The sequence below is a fragment of the Indicator indicator genome, chromosome 5 (assembly GCF_027791375.1).
Source record: "Indicator indicator isolate 239-I01 chromosome 5, UM_Iind_1.1, whole genome shotgun sequence".
Classification (NCBI taxonomy): domain Eukaryota; kingdom Metazoa; phylum Chordata; class Aves; order Piciformes; family Indicatoridae; genus Indicator; species Indicator indicator.
Genome location: NC_072014.1, coordinates 42,427,125 through 42,445,205, shown reverse-complemented (window position 1 = coordinate 42,445,205; position 18,081 = coordinate 42,427,125). Strand labels below are relative to the sequence as shown.

Sequence of the window (18,081 nt, the reverse complement as noted above, 5' to 3'; positions counted from 1 at the left end):
CTCTGAAGGGTGGTACCTTAATCTTAGACCTTCTTTGAGTTTCTATCCTGAAGACTTTTTTTTTCCTTCATTTGGCCTTTGGATGTCATTATTGGCACAGGCTGAGAAACCTTAATGCTGGGACTCCATGTTGCTATACATTGTCAAGTGTGTTATGAATTACTTTCTGTAATTAGAATATGCCACTGCTCAATGCATCTTGGGGAAGATGGAGAGGAGCTGTGTGTGGAGAGGTCTGCAATACACCTGGGTTTGAGCTGTGGGAAGGGAAAGGAGACATGAGTAGACTTTGATAACAGTTGGACTTTATCTTAAAGGTCTTTTCCAACCAATACAATTCTATGATTCTAAAAAGGGAGGATTTCAAAGGGAGAGGAGAAGGGGGAATTCTAAGACCACCTCTCTGCTTTCAGGAGCAGAGGGTGCTTGGGAGGGGACTGAGGACACAGCCCAGTGCCTGAAAACACATCTTCTGCTGAACATTTGGTGGCAGCATGAACTAAATTGCTCTTAATTTTATTTGAAAACCATGTTTTCAGTGCTCTTAACTGAAACATGAAGAGCAGATTTTTTTGGACAGAATTTTAGACATGACCCTCACTTCCATACCAAAGTCTTTGTGATTAACATGTTTAGAATTCTCTCTTGGTTTTATTTCTCTCTACACCTTTTATTTTGTTTGTGTTAGTTGGAAATTATAGCCATGTCTGAACAGCAAAAAGCTGAACTTTAACTGATGTATAGAGCTTGGAGATCAGACCTTACTCGTATATGCAAAACCTGCTGACTACCTAACCTGATCGATAGGTACTGCTTGTACTCAAGACCATGGTTATTTAATTCTTTGAATGGCCTCATAGGTTCCACTACTACCCCACTTCCCCCAGGGAGTAATGCAGTAGAATCCTGGTATTATACCTTGATTTCCCAAACCAACTCAGAGGCAGAGCTGAGTAGGGCAAAACCTGCTCTGTGATTATAGCAGATAGCCTGACTGAGAGTGTGGAAACTGGGGATGTGCACAACCTACTCGGTTTATATTTCATGATGTGGAAAGGAAATCTGAGTTGCTCATTTATTTTATTTTTTGTATTTTTTTAAAACTGGTTCACAAAAAATGTGAAATAGCAAATCTAATAAGTTAGGGTTTTATGTGTAGTTTGGCCATGAAACAAACTTTTCTGAAATATGTAATGAAAAGTGACATCATACTCATCACTATCCTGCTTTAAATTTAAACTACCCTGCCTTGCATAATCAATTACTTACAGAAAAATTGTAAAGCCCTTAAAATTCTGAAATGGTTTCTGGCATTTAATTATATAAGATTTTTGACCTGGCTAGGCAGATAATGTTAACACAGCTTTAATACTAAACAAGACTGAACATGTGTGTGCTTGACTTTTATTAAACTCCTACTGAAGAAACAGATTAATTGGAGGCTGATTCATTGGTGAACAGGCGTTAAAGACAGAAGGACCTTCTCACATTTTGTTCTGTTACCCAGGCTTATGCCATCTCAGGTTGGCAAGGAGATCCCAACTGTAGTGTTTTGAAATGTAACTGAAAGAAATTTTAGAATAACAGGTGCAAAAAGAAAAAAAAGGAAAATAAAAAAAGGAAAAGAAAAAAAATACCCACACCAGAAAACCTCAACCCTTCTACACACACACACAGCAGAAAAAAAAAGGGAAAAAGAAAAGTGAACCATTTTCAGAATGTTGATCTGATCCCTTCCTATTCTCTCTTGCCAAATGACCACCTGACACCTCACTGACACAGGTATTGCCCAGATAGGTTTTCATTAGTGATGTTAAAAGTGTAAATGGGATCAGGGGAGCCAGCATCTGTCGTGATGATTTCCTACATGATTATTACTTCTCTCCCACCCTCCACCCCCCTCCTCCCCACCCTGAGAACAATTTTTAAGAAGATGTGTACAAGCTGTGATTAAACCACTTCAGCTTAAGCTCAAAGTAAATTGAAAAAGTCCTTGGTAAAGCTCTCATTTAGCAGCGCTTTACATCCATCTGTAAAATCAGAGCTTTTGCTTTGCGAGCACCCTCGGAATAGCCTTCCCACAAGGTAGCAGAGGGTAAAAATAAACCAGCAAGAAATCCGTGGCAATAGCACATGTGAGATTAACGGGGTGAAAGTACTGGAGTGGAGAGCTGTTTGCTTCTGTCTGAGCTCCTCGTTCTGTCGCACAACCCCCAGTCTGGAAATCTTAACACTGACACTTTTTGTACAGATCGGTTTGTTAGCGATTTCAGATTTTAATTCAGCACCCTCACTTGATTATTACTGACATTTCTTTTTTTGTAATACTAGGAGAGGGGAGAGAGAGGGAGAGAGAAACGTGTGTAAACAGATTTTTATGTGAGATAGGTGGTAGGCAATTTTTCTTTTTTTTTTTTTTTTTGACATCAGATCCCGAAACTCAGAAGAAATGTGTTTGTTTCCAAGGTGCGTTTGTGGAATTGGGGAAAGAAAGGCAAAAAACAAGAGGCAGTGTGATCTGGGAGATTCAGCTGTGCTCCTTGGTAGCTCCAGGTGGATGCTGCTGGTTTCTGGGTGTTTGTGAAAAGCAGGAGGCTCTCCTGGCTTTATTCGATTCTTGTGTGAAAGTGGGAGAAAGGAAAAGTCTTTTGACAATTACCCATTGAGCTTTTCACTCCATTCAAATCTGCGGCGCTGCGCTGAAGTTGGTGAGTGGGTGTGCAAGGGAGAGGCAAAAAAAAAAAAAACCTAAACCCAAACAAGCCCAAAACCACGTACTATAAAAACAGGCTAAATGTTTGCACAGTCCCCCTATGAACTAGAATATCCACATTTGTTAAAGTTCTACATTTTAAAATCATATATTCTGCTGCCTGCATTACTCCTGAACGTTAAAGATACTGGCAAACATTAAGCTCTGATGTAAATCGCCTGAAGTTAAGCACATTCTATGACTTCATTTATGAAAAGATTTGATCCATTCAGTTTTCTGAATGTTTATTTTACCCTTGCAATCCAAAAAAAAGAAAAAAAAGTTGTTGCAATTAAATGCTCTAATGAAATTGTGAGCTACGTTGCAATCTCTTAGAGGTTTCTATCTACACTTCTCATTACTGTGCAGTAATAGCAAAAAAAACCCCAAAACAACAAAAAAAACCCCATATATATATATATGGGGAATTATTATTACAGCTGTTTCCAGGATTAAGGGTAAAATACCTTCTTTCCCCCCCCTGCATTAGTTATTAGTTCATTTTAACTGGCATTCTACAGGTAAAAACATCAAAGCTTAAATTGAAAGTGCTTGGAAATAATAAGAGGAAAATAATAAAAGGAATGTATTTAAAACAAGGTCTTTATCTAATGCTATAGCTCAGCATATTTTCTGCCTTTCTAAGTATAATTTATGGACAGATTTTTTTGGCAGTATAGATTAAATCCCTGGGCTGGATTACAAAAATGTAATAGAAAATACAAAACATGCACAGGCAGTTTTAAAAAAGGTATCTCTGTGGCTGTATATCATCATAAACTTTCTTAATATTTGCCTTGCAACAATTGATTTCTGATATTTTATTTCTTTCTTTTATTTTTTTTATTTTTTTACTTTTTTTTAGTGCAGTAGAGCTCAAGTACAATACCTGAAAGGTGAACTTTTTAGTGTTTCCACATTCCCAGCCTGGTGAAACCATTCTGCTTTCTACCTGATGTTATAAATATCAAGATTAGTTTCTTCTAAAATTACCAGTGCCAGCTGCAGTCAGTTTCCCATGTTCTATAGTATTTTGTTACCAAGTTCCTCATCTCAGTGAGAGGGATTTTTAAAAATCAAATTACTCACAAAAAAAACCAAACATCCTCAATATTAAAATCTGTTTATGTGTTTCCCATCTATTTTAAATATTGGCCATAAATCCCTTTGCCTTGCTCACTCAAATACTCCCAGCAACATCACGCTTTTCCCAACCTTTTAGCCCAGTATGCTTCCGCATTAACAATAACCATTTTAATTTCTTCTCTGCTGCTCAGCACCTACAGTTTAGCTAACTGACAATCATTAAATTGTCCGTAGCAGTGGCTGCCATACGTGTGCCTATATAATTTGCAGACATGGAGGCATAGATTTATACCTATAACCTATTTTTAAAAGAAAGAAAAAGTAATCCACTCTGCTGCGTTCTGACCTCAGTATTACAGCATTTCTGTTCTGCATGCTCTGAAGAATGTCATTGAATCACATTCGTGCTGCACCAGAAAGTAGGAATTTCTGCAGAGTCCTAAAGCCCTCACCAAATTCCTTGCTTTGAACCTAGTGTGTATCTGAAGTTCTTCAGCTGACATCCTTTCAGTCTGAGACTGTGACATACGGCCACTAATCCAGGATTAATTGAGCACTTCTGTGAGGTACAAAACATTCTTTAGATATTGACAAATATTTCTTAAAAAATGGATTGGTATTTTTGCTGTTAATTGTTCCATTATTGACCTTTACCTCTGTAGACATATGCAGTTTTCGTTTTTTTGGGTGAGACTTTCAAAATATTGGTTTTTTAAGTGTCCAATGCTCAGTGCTAGCAGTGACATTTTCCCAGTCTATTCAGAAGCATATATTTCAGTCTTTTGTATCTCATTTCTTTCTATTTATTTCAAACAACTTAGCATGGAAAAATCTTGCAGATTTAAGTGACAGTGATGATGTACAATATGCATAAAATGAGCCTGTCCCTACCCGTGGTGTGTATTGCTAGGGACTCCATTGCAATATTTACAGTTAAACTAAACTTTTTCAAATGAAGCAAAATTGCATTTGTTTTGCAGATTTGCTCATCATTAAATGTGAAACATTTCACATTTGTCTTTTTGAGTAATTGGCTTTTTAAAATGATAAGGTGCTCTGAACACTTGTTATGTGGATAGGTCTGACGTTGTATCCCAGAAATCCATATGCCATACAGACAGAACAGAAGAAAGATATTCACAAGCATGTCACAGATTGGACTGAAGCAAGCCAAAAACCAAAGTGCCATGGCATTAACAATAGCACCAGATTTACTGTCACGATTGCAATCTGTGCTGTATCATAGACAGAAGGAGAACTTTTGATAGGTAACACCTCAGTGTTTTTTAAATCTTTTTGGCAAATTATCATTTTCATTATATTTTTGCCTGCCATATAATATTATTATAATGGTATTAAGTCACACACGCGTGCACACGCACAAAGTTTATTAGCCCTCAACAAAAGGGCTGATTTATGTTCCGTGCTCACTATTCCTCAACACACAAAGAAAAAAAAAAAGGAAAAGAAAAAGAGAAAGGTATTTTACTCAAGATTAACAAAGGGTTTTAAGGCAAATCATCCACAAAAAGTAGCAGGAATTTTTCAAGCGGGCATTAAGTTAATGGAATCTTAGTTAATAAAGGCTTAGTTAATAAAACCTTAGCTAATAGAGTTAATAAAGGTATAGAGAAAAACCATGTGCACCATGTGTAGAGCTCAACACCTCAGAAGTTTCCAAAGTTTGAAGATGATAAAGAAACTGGATTAAGGAGAATTTTTTTTTTTTGGGGGGGGGGTGATCACAACTGACTGCATTCCCCCATTGCAAGTGTGTAGACATTTCTTTTTGACCATAAAATCATACATTTTTCTTCTAGTGTAAAAAAAACCTGCATAAAGCAGATTTGGCAATACCGTAATTCATATTGAGCTCTGATAAGTGCTGAAAAAGATTTACAAACTCACAGCTTGACACTGAGCCCACATGTTGGGTAGAGTGGAGAAAAAGCTCTAGAAATACTACATAGAGCTTCCTGGCAGCAAGCAGAGAAACATCAGTCAATTGTTTTTCTTAATTGAAAGCCATCTTGGGACCTTGTTGAAAATAACAGTATCTGCCTATCTTTTTTGTTTTCTTTTTCCTTTTGTTTTTTTTTTTTTTTCCCTGCTGTTTAAATTACCTGGCTGGGGGACTTGTCCTTGGGCCATTCACAATAGGCTTTTGAGTGAAAGAAAAACACTGAAATTCTCACTTGATGTGAATTATGGATTTGAAACACACTTCACATAGGCAGGAAATGAGAATCGTAAGAGCGCAGGCCAACCAACCCCAAACACGAGTCCTGGTGTTGCTACCTTCCTTGCTTTGGAAAGCACTCTTTATATATAGAATGATAGATAGATATAGATGATACACTTTTTGAGCATCCTTTTCTGCAAGTCTTCATCACAGCTAACGCCCTTGCCTGCAACCATTGGGACTCCTCGGCGAGAAACCGTTGCTTGCATAATTTTCTCTCCCTACGTTGTACTTAAAACTACATTGGCAGCGCAGTCAGCGCTTGATATTCTCCAAAACGTCTCAAAGTTTACAGTGGTGCTGCTGCTGTGTTTTGCACTTGCTGCCACAAAATATCGTGTTGCCATAAAATGTTGTGGGAGCTTCATTTAAATACCGAGGGCTGTGCTTTCCCGCCTGGAGTCTGGTGAAAATCAGGGATGACTTCAAAATTTGGATTAAAACAGGCAGCAGGAGATTTGCAACAACTTTCCTCTGTTTTCTCCCAGTTCCAAAAGGTTTGGCTAAGGCTAAGCTGGTTTAGGTTCGCTCTAGCTTGGGTGTAGCATCCAAACCTATCTCCAGTCTCCTCTTATACTGATGCAGACATCAGTAAAGATGAATTTTTATTAGCAGCAGCTCCATTCCCACTTTCCTGGACTTATCTTCTGATGCCACAGCTAAAGAATGGCAGAGTGGTTTGTGCAGGTAGCAAGCACGTGGTTTATAGGGTTAAAGATAGAAGAGGTGAACCATTTCTGATAGTGGTGGTGATGTTGCCATGAGTGCAACATTGTGTGCTTTTACCTGCTTCTCCTCCCCACAGGTAAGAAAATATGTGCAGGTATTTAATATTTGCTTCAAGACATTGTGCTGCTGATATTTATCGCTCTGGGAAATCAGACAACCCTCAGATAAACCAAATTTCAGCTTTCCTTACCTGCTTGCAGCAGCTTTACTGCCTCTCTGATCTTCACTAGCAGAGTCAATAATTTGTTTGAACAAGTTTTCCATCTAATCATTAACACACTTAAAGCCTATAATGAGCTCTGTATACATACAAACGCATCTTTTAAGTGCTTGTGCAGATTTAAGGGCATTGTTGCCTTGTAAAATGGAAATCAGAGCTTCTTCTCACATGAAGGATAGAGCCCTTAATGAGGGGTGGATCGGCAGCAACTTCCTAAGTTTATTTAATTTTGCAGTGCTTTTGTCCTTACAAACTGTATTTGGAATCTTTTTAAAGACAAGCAATAAGACTTTTAAACCTGGATCAGATGCCTTAGAAGATTTTTCTCCAACTCCTCTTGTGGCAGTCAGTGAATGAATGGCTTCAGTTCAGAAACTAAAGGAATTTCTCAATAGATTCCCCCCCCCCCCAACTTTATCAGGCACTGCTCAACTCCCATTGTATTGCTATAATGATACCTGATGATAAAGAAAGAAATTAATGACTTAACAATGTAAATAAAGAGGTAGGCAGCGAGATTAAAAGGAGTACCAGTCAAGCTTGGTATGACAGCTTGGAGGACTCTAGCAGAAGAGTAACCAGCTCGGTGAAAAAATCCGAAGCTGTGATTGCTATTTAACACTGCAGCTTTTCACAGTAGCTCAGCACAAAGTTATTTAGCACAGGTGCTTCTGTAAGTCTGATACATTGGGAAAATTCACAAGGTTCTCTGTCTCTCTTGCTCCGTGTCGGCTCTGAAGTTGGTCCTGTGATGCAGCAAGCAGGTTTCTGGTAGGAAATAGAGAACACAAGCAAATGAGCAAGTTCAAGCAGAGAAGCTGCTCTACATTCATTTCCTTGGTTGCTAATTTTTGTGAGGTGTGACAGTAGTGAGGTGAACGACCTGGCACCGAGCGAGCGCGGCGAAAAAGGGGAACGAGCTCTCATTCAGAGTTAAGCGTGAAACTCAGATCCTGTTCTCTCATTACATAAAAAAAAGCAGCTTCCCTCAATCATATGCCATCAGTGCTCTTTCTCTGTTAAGTGAGACTTTGGGTAAATATTCACCTGTTCCAGAATGTCTCACTTGGTTGTGGAGCTGTGGAGTGCTTCTGTGCTGCCAGCCCACGCGCTTGCGTTTTCTAGAAGAGGTGAAATGGTTATTGTTGCAGGTCTGAACACCTAAAACTCTCAGCGATTTTTCTTGTTTAATCCCCAGGTTCTGGCAGTATCTAATTTATGGCTTAATTCTTTGTAAGGTCATCTTCTAAAAGAGTGCCTTCTAGTTAATCTTAGGTACTATGATCTTGGTTGTGATAGAGAAACCAGATCATCTCTTCTCCAAAGTAAGGGAGTTGTGGGACCTTAATTGCCAATAAGCTCCAGAGTTTAGCTGAAAACTAGGTAGAATTTCTTACATAGTCATAGCATTTTTCTCTCTTTTTTTCTTGTTGTTTTTCAAAGGGATCTGGCTGTGTTTTGACTAGTAGAGCCAAAGGTGGGAAAAAAAAAAAAAACTAAAATGATATTTCTTTTCTGATACTGTGTTCAAGTAGGTAGACAAGGTTACTATTTTAGGTTTGGTTCTAATGGTGAAGGAACTGATGGATGGTGGAGGAGGTTGTTGCAGTTTGGGGTTCTTCTTCCCCTCTAATCCTTGATAAGTTCTTCTTTTCTCTAGAAGGTATAACTCCCTTTCACTGTTAGGCTTACAAGTGATAGCTAAATTTGATGCTTGTGGTTCTGCTGTTAATTTCTATGCAGCTCTTACTGAATGTCACTAACATATCTTTTGTTCCCTGAAATATTCACTCTGTGAATAAATAGAAGTTTTCTGCTATTTTTTGCTCTGACTGATTTGCTCATTTCACTCTTGTGACTGAAAACAGCATAGGCACTCATGTTCTGGAAGTTGCATGTTGCTTAATGAAGTACCTTGCTGAATCAGGACTACTGTGTTCCAGCAGATGAAAGAAAAGCACATAAGAAGCTGTACTGCCAGGTTCTGCTTTGAATGTTTTTCTTTTAATCAAAGTTTAGATGTATGAGTATAGTGGATCATGGGTTTGAGAAACAAACAAAAGCTTCCAGACTTATTCTTGAAAAGCATTGGGAAATGTTCATGTAATTGATGCTGTTTAAAGTTCAAACTCCCCCATCTCTGCTCGTAGACACAAGTAACAAGAGAAAGTCCCAGCTCTTCCAGCTCTGGTCTGATCAGTTAGTGCCCTAAATCACCGGGAAGTAACTTCTCAGTTTCCTTTGTCAGATCTGATAACATTCTTAATTATTTTAGTGGTAGGAGAACAGTGTAGGGATTAGGTTGTGGGTGGGTAACAGAACACTTCTAGTCTGAAATTCCAGTTTCCTTAAGACTTTCCATTTTGCCTCACAGTTTAAAGTGTGTTTAATGTTACTGACTGGATGTTGTTTTTGAGTTGGTGTGTTCAGCTGAGTTCAGCGAGAGTGATATTTCTAACAACGTGGTGGGAAGGGCAAGGATCATGTGCTTCAGGGGTCTGAGGGGAGATGCTCTGGTAACAGTCTTCCTGTATCTGCAGTTTGTGTTGCTGGATAAGCATGAGTCTCCTGGCACATCCACAGTACTTGAATTAATATGCAATGATGACATCTTTGGTCAAGGAGGCCATAATACATTTTAAAGCACTCTATTTCCCCATCACCCTGTGCTGTGCATTTATTGGCGCAAGAAATGGAACAACAGTCACTGTTTGGTGTTGCAGGTCTCCTGATAAATGTGGTCTTGAAGGACTCAACTCCCAAATACCCAACTACTTCTGTAGTTGATAATTTTGCATATTTTTAGCTTTTCTTGTATTTAGATCTTTAGGTTCCTGAATGAGCTTTCCCCCCAAACCTGCATTTGCCTATACTGCATCATCCCAAAGCTTGCAACAGCAAAGAATAGATCAGGCTTTCAGACACAGCATATTTAGAAAAGAGAGAGAGAGTCTGCCAAGTTCCCAAAAACCACTTCCCAATTCCCCTCAAAAATGGCAGGAAATTACTTGTTATCAGTGGGTAATTCAACCACAAACGTTATTGATTATCCAACCTCAATCTTTACAGTCTTTGATGGCCAAATATTTTGCAATCATTGTCTCTATTTAAAACTAGATGTGATTTTTATTTTGGAAAGAAATGGAGGTTTTCAATTTTTCTGCATGCCACATCACATTGTGGTGCAGCCCTCCAGATTGTCCAGTGTGGTAGCCAGGAGCTTGACTGACAGATGTCAAAATGTTCATCATGCACCTATACATGAGACAAGCCCAAGTCATTTAAAAAAAAAAAAATCAGATACTTGAAAATGGTTAATTTAATTTTTTTTTTAATTTTTAAAATTTTATTTTAAGTAATGTATTTGCTTTTAATGTTGGGTATTTGATATACCCCAGTAGACATCAGAACTCAAAGGTTCTGAGAGGAGATACGTGTGCTTATTTTTTATTATTTTTTTCCAATTTCATTATATTCCTTAAAAACTAATACATTACAAAATCAAAGTAGTTTGCCTTGTTTGTGAGGTCCACAGTTGAATATTTCAGTAGTTTTATTAACACATTTACCACTAGCTGACTGAATTAAGTTACAGAATCACAGAATGATAGGAGTTGGAAAGGACTTTTGGAGATCATAGAACTCTGTGAAGGCTTAGCTTAGAAGGAACCTTAGGATCATTTACTCCAACCTCTCCACCATGGGCATGGACACCTCTCAACTAGACTTGGCTGCTCAACCATCCACAAGCTTCCTGAGCAGCCTATTCCAGAGTCTCATCAACCTTGTGCTCAAAGAACTTCTTCCTCAGCTCCAGTCTAACCCTGCTCTGCCTCAGCTTCAAACCATTCCCCCTTGTCTTGTCTCTAGACACCCTCAGGAAAAGTTCCTCTGCAGCCTTCCTGTAGGATCCCTTCAGGTATTGGAAAGCAGCTCTAAGGTTCCCCCAGAGTCTTCTCTTCTCTAGTCTGAACTGCCCCAGCTCCCTCAGCTTGTCCTCATAGCGGAAGTGTTCCAGGTGACAAAGCATATTCATCGTCTTCAATCTCTGCAACATCATTTTTATTAGAACATTAATTAACTTAATATAGTAATCTTTTTGGTGGCTGTAGTTGGTAATGTCTGTTTTCTGAAATGGGTTTAATAGCCTTACTCACAACATTTCTCATCCTGTTAGGCTTTTCTTAATATTTACCTAGAAATAGAGCTGGGAAGAGGCAAACCAAAGATGTTCTGCATTGTTTGCTCCCTGGATGCAAGGGAAGATAGTCACTATTATATTTTCCTGCCTGTAACACTTAGGAACTCGACACAGCTGGCAGAGTCTGTGTTCAGATCATGGACCAACTTTGATGTCTTACATTGTTATTAAACAATAGCTGGCATGGTCACATAGCAGCAGGATATTACACTTACCATTCAGCAGACCTGTTTTTATAGGAGGGGACCTCCTGCCTCGTTGCCTCAGGCCACAAAACCCTCTACTGCAGAGATGGTGTTTTGGATTTTGAGCAGTGGGAAGATTCCTGTGTTGTTGTCTTGGCTTTTGGCAAGTTAATAAAATAATGTAAACAGCTCTTTTGGAGACTGACCCCACCCCGTGTTCTACACAGTCAGTACACAGGGAGGTGCCGAATCACCCAGTGGAATAAAACCCCAACAAAACAGAAACTATCCAAATGAAAGGAAAATGGTAAATGTAACAATGAAAAAATCCCATCCAGCACTGCTGTTTCATCTCTAAGAGATGCTTTGTTCAACAGCAGGTATCAATACCCACAAGTAACAGCTGCTATCAGAGAATTTGCAGGTACACCTTTGTTCACCGCTAACCGAATTTGTGTCAGTGTTACAATGCAGCAGATTCCTGCTTTTCACTCAGCCCAGGATTAGCACAGACTCGGGCTGGAGGGCATTCAAGCTGCTGTTCTTCTTTTAGCTGTATTTTTCTGTAAACATCTAATTGTCTCCAAAAGTGATGTACAGTATTCAGAAAGACCTGAATTCAATGCAAATAAGCGTGTGCAGCTCTGAAGTTAACAGGTGTTCTCATTAGTGTAAGGAGACAAGGAACCATTCTTGAATGTTTTATAAACACTTATAACCATGGCCAACTACGCTTCTATAAGTATAAAAATACTCATAGCAACATCTCTTTCTTTTCTTTTTTTTTTTTTTTTTTTTTTGGTCTCTCTTATTGTGCACTCTCAGCACTTATTAATAGGAGACATGTGTCAGTAAATGAAATACTAAAAAGCCAGTCCCAGCTTCTGCCTGCAAATAATGGTAGCTGTAAAATGTTCTGCTCCCGGTGAATAAATTTCAGGCTTAAAATAAGAGTCAATGAAATGAAATCTTTACACACCACACATCTATATTTTAAACATATATCTTTGCTTGCACTGAAAGTAGAGCATCCATCCTCCCTTGGATATTTTTGTTTGTTATGAGGACTTATCATGTCGAGTCTCACTCACATATATCACAAAGTGTTATAACATGCATATAAAATCGGACAGGAGGACCATCCATCACTGGGTATTGTCCAGCTGGTGAAACTAAGAAAGGCAAGACTTCTCTAAGAAACCATTGCCACTATCTCTCTGTGTGGCTGTGTAATATATGGCTTCAGATTGCAAAGGCAATAACAGTAAAATATTACCCCAAGGAGAAAAGTAGCTAGCAGTAGGAATTCCTACATTTCTTTTAGCCTTCGTCTCCGGACAAAATGTGCAATTTTCTATTCCCTTATTTCCTGCATCGCACAGACACGGCTGAATTGTGTCTTAATTATTATCTCTTGCTTCTCTGCTTTCAGACAGTTTTGGGGGTGCTTCTTTCTCACTTCCCTAGCCTGGACACTTCCTTCTCCCCTGACTTGGATTTAATGGATAACAGAAGCCTGTCCATCCCGCTCCCGTGGCAAGGGCAGTGCATCTGTAAGGCTGAAGCAGAGGAATACCATGTGAGGGCAGTACATGGGAGGTTACATGCAGGTGTCTGACATCCAGGATGGTTATCTGCTGCCTATCTCACATCTTAATTTTTGCTCTTTGCCCTCTGAAGAATCCCTGTTCTCAGATCCCAATCCAAGTAGTCCAGTTGTGTCTCACACAGGGCATAATAATGGTGTGGCAGATCAGCAGGAAATACTTCCTCCAGGTACATTCCTTGGATGTTTAGCAGAAAGTACTTACTCTTCCTTACCTTCCTTTTTGATCAGACAGCATGTGTTTTCTTTTCACACATCTCCAAAGTTAGCAAAAAGTAAGATCTGCACTGGTGAATGAAAAAGTGAATTAACAAACTCTCCTTTGAAACTGATGGAAGCTTCCCCAGTACCCCTGGGAAAGCACTGGACCTTTCCTTCTCCAAGTAGGCTCTGTCCACCTCCAGGCTGAGCTCCTCTTCCCATCCAAGGAGGAGTTTGGTTCTCTTGGGGCCCGATAAGCTTTAATTGTGACCTCCTATTTGTTCAATATCTTCCTTACAAGTGATGTAAATCAGTTCTTCTGCAGCTGAAATTCTTTGCAGCCAGGAAGGAAAGGAAAAGGTTTGTTTTATAACACAGAGAGAAGACCTGATTCTCTCCTCGCTAGCATTAATGTAATTCAATAGGAGCTGGTATATGCTATGAGTCCCTTGCACAGCAAAAAGGGAAGCATCAGCCTCAAAGATTTCTTTCATTATTTTTATTTCCTGTTAACAGTCCCAGCGTTCATAATTTTTTTACTAAGTTAGGTTGAAGGACTCAGTTTGAGGAATTTACCAGGAAAAGGACAACTTACTTGTCCATCACTGGTACCATACAGTTTTGTTCAAAAACTTATTCCTTCTAGGAACTTTGACCCCAAACTTGCGCTGTCAAATCCACTTCAGAGCCACTGATGTGTGTGCCCCAAACACTGGAGTAATTTCCCTAGAAAACAACTTATTGCATCCAAGCAGGTTGCTTTGATACGATGACCCCTCGAGGATTCCCAGAAAACGGAAGTGTGGAATAAGTCACAGCGCGAGGCAACGCGACCGAGGCTGCATCCTGTAAACATCTGGCAGCGACTGGCCTTACGATTGCTAATGTTGCAGAAGTTGTGAAAACACAGCCTCTGTTTGTTGCCTCTTTGCAGTGCTGGTTTTCACAGCAATTTTTACAGAGTCAGAAGAAGCAGGGTAATTATAACACAAGGTTCAACATCTTTAGATGTGTAGAACGTTTTTTCTGTTGCTTAAAACAAATATTCCCCAAGAAAGTATAAAACATTTTTCTGACTTGCAAAGTTTTTGCAGTCTATCATTTAAATTACTTAAATAAAGGGAGCTTTACTACTCCCCAAAGCTGAGAATATAACACCCGCCATGCATATTAGCTTGATCTTTTTGACAGACCAGAGAAGTGTTTGTGTGTGCCAATTAAAACAAAAATGGATCCCCAGTGGCTTGTTCCTCACACAACTTCTGAAGACTGCTATCATTGTGTGCTGGGGTAACCCTGGACAAGGCGGCTGTCCAAAGTAAACAAACTTTCCCAAACTTTCATGACAGATGGGGGTTACAAATGCATTTTAATAAGAGAGTTGCCAAAGCAACTTTTTCTTCTTCTTTTTTTTTTTAATTTTTCTTTTCCCTCTTGCAATCAACCTATATTTACTTAACATCTAGCAACACTGGAAACACAAGGCAGATACTTTCTCACCGATTTTTTTAACAAATATCTTTTTTCTTGTTGTTTTTTGAAAGATTGGTTGAAGACCTTTTCTTTCAAGCTGATATTTCCCCCATCGTTTCAGTGCTAACTTTGCTCCACATCCAAAGGACTGCTAGATTGGTAAACCAGACTGTAAGATGAGACAGACAATCTGCTTGATAAGGAAATCTCTTTGGTAGTCATAAACATCTTAGAGACCTTTAAGTAATTTAACTATCAGCATGGCCATGACTACCTCTGCTTGATAGGCTGAATCATATAACAGCTATATGATGTGGCATGAATATAATGCAGCTCAATACTGAAGCCTTTTGTTTTCTTTTATTTGCATTTCTTGAATATTAGGCTCAGTGCAGCACAGAGAGAGATTTTATTTGTCCTTTCTGCTGCTCACTCATTCAGCATAAACGTGGCCAAGAGACTGGATTATCTGTGAGAAGGAATTTAAGATCAACTTCCAGAAATGCAGTCAGATTTTGACTTTTTTTCCCCCCAAAACTGTCATATCTTTGTCCCTGCTTAATTCAAATCCACTTAATTAAACCACTAAGGAGCATAGTGTCTCCCAACTTTAATTAATTCTACTTCTACTGAGGGGTTGGACACATGAGTATCTATGTGTTTATTCTCAAGATATATTTTATTCTAATGATTTTATTTTCATTAAAAAAAAAAAAAAGTCTAGAAAGAGAACAATCCTAGTCTGTTTTTTTTTTTTCCTTTTTCTTCTTTGTTTTTCACTCTCTTCTCACTTTTCTTTTCCCAGCCCTGGTGGCTGCCATGCACATGTGGAGAGACATGTCCTGTGTTACATGGGCTGGGTGGCTAGATCCCACCTTGCAAAAATATCTCAGGGGAAAAGAAGTCTGTATTCCTCTTCAAAATGGTGAATCAGAATGGTTAGCATGATCAGGGGGACAAAAAAAATCCCAAATCTTTGTGCAAGAGCAAGGTGAGATGAAGGGAGCTGAAGGATAGGGGAAGAGTGAGAGCTTTAGAGCTAGAAATGCTCTAGTGATTCTCGTTTCCTTTCTTTCCTACAGATATCAAGGGCAGCACTCCCAATGCACAGTGCAACAAGAGGAACACACTTTATTGAATTTCTGCATGCAGAGGTGTCTGTCAATCCAAGTTTAAATCACTTAGTGTTCACCACAAGCTGTTGGAGTCCCAGGTGACATCAAAATTTAGGTTTACTGCACTGGGTTCTGCACAAGACTAGTGCCAGGGTGGGGATCCACACTCCAGAAGTGTCCAATAATCACAGAATTGTCAGGCTTGGAAGGGACCTCAAAGATCATCCAGTTCCAACCCCCCCTACCATGGCCAGGACCACCTTACATTAGATCAGGTTGCTCAGAGCCACATTCAGCCTGGCCATAAAAACTTCCAGGGATGAGGTTTCCACTACCTCCCTGGGCAACCTGTTCCAGTGTCTCACCACCCTCATGGTGAAGAACTTCTTTCTAACACCCAGTCTGAATCTATGTACTTCTATCTGTTTTCCCTATCAATACCTGACATCCTCAAAGGTCTCTCACCAGCTTTCCCCTTCAGATACTGGAAGGCCACAATAAGGTCTCCTCAGAGCCTTCTCTTCTCCAGACTCAACAGCCCCAACTCTCTCAGCCTGTCCTCATAGCAGAGGAGCTCCAACCCTCTGATCATCCTCGTGGCCCTTCTCTGGACTCCTTCCAGCACATCCAGATCTTTCCTGTAATAGGAACTCCAGAACTGGATGCAGTACTCAATGTGGGGTCTCACCAGTGCTGCTCAGAGGGGTAGGTCGTGTGAAGCTTCACCCTAATAGTCCACATTTTTTCTGTCTGTCCCATGTTCAGAGGGTGTTGACCCATGCCTTGTTGCAGTATCTGGCTGAACTATGAACTATGTGGTGGTTTCTTGCTGGCCATGTATGAGCTATACGTGAGCCATACGCTTCCCAGACTCCTCACTCTGTTCCCTTTTGCTGCCGGGTACAGATTGTGAAAGTTGTTTAGTTGTGTTTTGTTTTGGGGTTTTTTTTCTGCATTTCTCCTTCCCCATAGGATTCTTCCCTTCCTGTATTAAAGTTTGTTCTTGGCATTGTCTGAAAATAGTTCATCACTGCAAATAATAGTTATAGCCACCAGAGATGCATAAGTACCCTTTGAAGTGAGTGAATCAATAAGACAGTTTTGTATTTTTGTTTTGCTGTGTGAATTTATTGCCCTTTTCCATATCTCCATAGAGTGCCTATCAGCAGGGCTGCTAGAATTACCCCCATCCCTGTCCTGTAGCTAAAATAAATGTAAGAAATGAATGTATCTGTTGAAATGTCTATTGGTGAAGAATTAGAGGGATACCAGCAAGGAGGCTGGTTCTTTTTTTTTTTTTTTTTTTTTCACAGCTGTGCAATAGTATCCATACCAAGGCTTGCAGGAAGACTGTGGATAGAATACCCTGAGTTTACCCCCATGGTGCTTTTATTTCCTGTGTTCCATTGCTGTAGGTACAATATGAAAGGGTAAAATATCTAAGACATGTTCTAAAACATATTTTTTTTTCAGAGGGCCATGAAAATGATCAGGGGGTTGGAGCACCTCTGCTACAGACAGACTGAGGGAGCTGGGGCTGTTCTGCCTGGAAGAGAGAAGGCTCTGGGGAGAGCCTTCCAGTACCTGAAGGGGGCTACGCAAAGGATGGAGAGAGACTGTTTGCAAAGGCCTGCAGTGATAGGACGAGGGACAATTGCTTGAAACTAGGGAAGAGTAGATTTAGATTGGATGTTAAGAACAAATTCTTTACTATGAAGGTGCTGGAACACTGAAACAGATTGCTCAGGGAGGTGGTTGAGGCCACATAACTGGAGATACCCAAATTGAGGTTTGACAGGGCTCTGGGCAACCTGATCTCATTGAGGATGTCCCTGCTGACAGCAGAGGAGATTGGACTGGATGAGCTTCAGAGATCCCTTCCAGCTCAGACCATTCTATGATTCAGGTGATCTATAAAGTTTTGGAAGTCCTGGAGGAACGCAGCCACGTATGGCAACATAGAATATCCCAGAGCCCAACCAAGCACAGGAAAAAGAGATGATTTGCAGGATTTTTACAAACTGCTGATCCTGGGGAGAGCCCAAGGTGTATTTATGCATTATAAAATGGCAATGGCATTAATTAGATCCAGTGCCCCATAATTTCCTGGTGCTGTATAGGTGTCTTCTTGTTTAATCACATAGGATTTTGTTGAACACAACCTTGGTACATCATTATAGTGACATGTAAAAAAACAAAAGCTCATCCCTCCATTTGCAGCTTTGTAAGGTGACAAGAGAAATCCTTAATAAGCCACAAATAGAATATCAT

The 18,081-nt window shown here is 39.7% G+C and overlaps 1 protein-coding gene across 1 annotated transcript in view; it reads left to right on the top strand.

Moving 5' to 3' along the window:
* The window catches only part of ARHGAP15 (Rho GTPase activating protein 15), a 362,484-nt gene that overhangs the window by 155,388 nt on the left and 189,015 nt on the right, over positions 1-18,081 (top strand). The window lies entirely within an intron of this gene.